Genomic DNA, 2,862 nt, shown 5'->3' with positions numbered 1-2,862 from the left:
TGGGTTGTTGTCAAGTCGCGTGTTTGAGTCAAACGCATAAGAGTAATCGCGATGTGTGGTTTAATCAGGTTTAGGTATTGTTTTAGAATTTTAAAAAAGTTTGTGTTGTTATATACAGAGTAAATTAAGTTTATGTTGTTTTATAAAGAGGTGAAAAGTATAGGTTGAAATGTTGAGAAAGTAATAAGTACAGGTTGTAATATAGTGGCAACCCTCTTTCTTTTCTTTGTGACTTCTTTCTTCCGGTTTCTCAAGTTTCATACAGTACCATCCATCAGACATAGGAGCTTCTAATATTTTCTTTCCTTCGTGATCCTTTATTACACAGCTCAGCCCTTCAAACATAACTTGGCAACCATTTCTCATCATGTGTGGCACACTCAGGTAGTTGTGAGTCATACTAGGTACTAAAAGAACATCTCTCAAATTTCTCTTTCCTAATTCAGTCATTACAGATATTGTACCTTTTCCTTGTGTCTGAACCAACTCACCACTTCCCAGCTTTAACCAAGTCCTTGTCTTAGTGTCTAACTGAGTAAACCAGCTTTTGTCTCTTACCATATGACTTGTAGCTCCACTATCTATCACCCAAATATCTTTATCAATTTCATCTTGATCATGTGTGGCAGTGAATAGACCTTCTTGTTGATTGTGTGTGTCTGTCTTTGGAGCTTGTGTCATTGACCCTTTTGAGTCTTCTTGAAATCTCAGGTTCAATGCACACCATGCATCTTTTGAAGTCTTAGTGGCCGACAGGTAAGTTTTGAATATCTCTTTAGTCACAGCACTAAACAACAATTGTAAGGCAGCATGATCTTTCATCTTTAACTCCTCTAAATCTGTCATTCTTTTCTTCTCATCATGGATTCCTTCAGTTACTATTTTCCACAACCCCCTAGACCTAAGGAGAACTCTTGTCTTTATAACCCATAAGTGAAAATTCTTCCCGTCAAACACTGAAACTACTTGTTGGTTCTGCATTTTTAGTCTTAGATTTGTACCTGATTTCGATTTCTTTCTTCCCTTTTTTTTTTTTTTTGTGTTCTAGTGAATCAGTTTGTGCCTCTGATTTCTCTTCTGCTTCTTGTGCAGATTCTTAGATTTCCAGGCCACCAAGACTTTGGAGCTCTGATACCATGTTGAATTCTCTCACATCTGCCGCTTAACCCTTTTTACTTCTTACTTTTCTTCTTCCTCCACGACACAACACTTCTTCTTCTTACGCTTCTTCCTCTTCTCTTATTCTTCTTCGACTCCATTGCCTTCTCTTCTTCACCTTATGATTTCTTCTCTTATGCTACTTGATTAAGAAGAGGATCAAACTCCAACAGATTTGTGATGAAAGAATATCTAGCTAATCCCTCACAAAATGACTATAGCAAAGGATTTGCGAGGAAAGTCAATCCCTCGCAATTCGCTTCTCGCAAATTGGTCAACGTTGTAATTCTCTCACAATATTTGCTAGGAATTAAATCCCTCGCAAAATAATTGTAAATTGCAAGGAATAAAAGTGGTAGCAGATTCCTTGCAATATTGTTCCTAGTACATTCCTCGCAGAGTTTGCTACAAATTTGCGAGAAAACATTAGAAAAAACTATAAAAATATATATTTTTAAAAATAATTTAATATTTTTTTCATCATATATATATATAATGTATATTTATAGATTTAGTGACAGCTTGCCATATTAAAAAAAAAACTAATATTAATAAACCACCCAAACCGGGAATTGGTTAAGAGTTACAGAATTGAACTGGTTACAAAATGTTGATTGAACCGGACATAAAATAAACAAACAAAAAAACCCTAATCACACGCAGCCGCAACCAGATTCCGTTGTCGACAAGCCACCGTTGCCAGCTGCTAGTATGTCGGCCTCTTGGCCATTTAATTCCTCAAAAATGATCTTCAAACCAACCAGATTTTCAACTAGGTGGAAGGGAAGAACTCTACTTGCGACACCGCCTTCGTCTCCTTTAGCACTCTTTTTCTGTCGCCGGATTTCTTTTTTCATCTTCAATTATGGATCTTCGGGAGGAGTTAGGATTCTGGGATAGAGGGCAACAGATCTAGATCCTAGAAAGTAGACGTAAAATTAGTCTTACCTTTTCAATCCCTAGATCGATTGAAACCTTCTAGAACGAGTTAATAACGAAGAGAGCAACAACTTTGTATTGGATCGCATCCTCATCGGAAGGTACAATCGACAAAACTGGAAAACAAAAATACAAAATCACGGGATTCAAATTTCACCAAATCAAAATCAAAACGAGAATTATACAAGGAAGAAAGGTAGCGAAGAGAATTGTGAAAACCTTGACGACTTATTCAAATTCAGATTGCTGGTCATGAGATCTCGTGATATGGGTATAGAGAGGGACAAGAAGAGATCTTCTATTGCTGGTGGGAGGTTAATGACGAAGAGGAGAAAAAAAAAAAGGAAAAAAAAGAAAAGAAAACAATTGTGTCCGTCAGATTATAAACTAAAAGACCAATCCATGTCTCTATGAATTAACCAATGGGAACTCAGTAATTTTTTGGTTTATAAATTTTGTAATATGGAGTATCATTTGGTATATTATAGGTAACCAAAATATCTTAAACATATTTGTAAATTCTTTAATTTTGCATAGCTTTTGTGTTAAACATATCTTAAAAATATATGTTCATTAATTTGCTTAGCTTCTGAGTTAAACATATTTACAAAATGGTCCTATTTTTTATTTTAATAGCTTTAGAGAATTTTGAATTTTTTGAAAATTTGAAAAGTTTTAATTTATTTCTAAGTATTGGATTTTAGTTTTGAATATATTTAATATTTGAATTTTCATTTACGATTTAATTTCTAAATTTCAAAGTTT

General features: G+C 34.5%; 2 long non-coding RNA genes across 3 annotated transcripts; one reads left to right on the top strand and one right to left on the bottom strand.

The window, feature by feature from the left end:
- Positions 1-820: 820 nt before the first annotated feature.
- On the top strand, positions 821-1,622 carry LOC104765820 (uncharacterized). The gene is made up of 2 exons (XR_002036778.2): positions 821-968; positions 1,093-1,622. It is a non-coding gene; the product is annotated as an uncharacterized LOC104765820 (long non-coding RNA).
- Positions 1,623-1,686: 64 nt separating this feature from the next.
- On the bottom strand, positions 1,687-2,476 carry LOC104765821 (uncharacterized). Of its 2 annotated transcripts, none has more exons than XR_015591256.1 (3): positions 2,317-2,476; positions 2,107-2,213; positions 1,687-2,015 (listed from the first exon to the last, which is right to left on the bottom strand). It is a non-coding gene; the product is annotated as an uncharacterized LOC104765821 (long non-coding RNA). The 2 variants fall into 2 exon arrangements; XR_015591257.1 differs by having other exon boundaries at positions 1,687-2,029; positions 2,317-2,456.
- Between the last annotated feature and the right edge of the window lie 386 nt (positions 2,477-2,862).

Source organism: Camelina sativa, chromosome 19, assembly GCF_030686135.1.
Source record: "Camelina sativa cultivar CO46 ecotype springtype chromosome 19, ASM3068613v1".
Lineage (NCBI taxonomy): Eukaryota > Viridiplantae > Streptophyta > Magnoliopsida > Brassicales > Brassicaceae > Camelina > Camelina sativa.
This window is presented reverse-complemented; position numbering and strand designations above follow the sequence as displayed.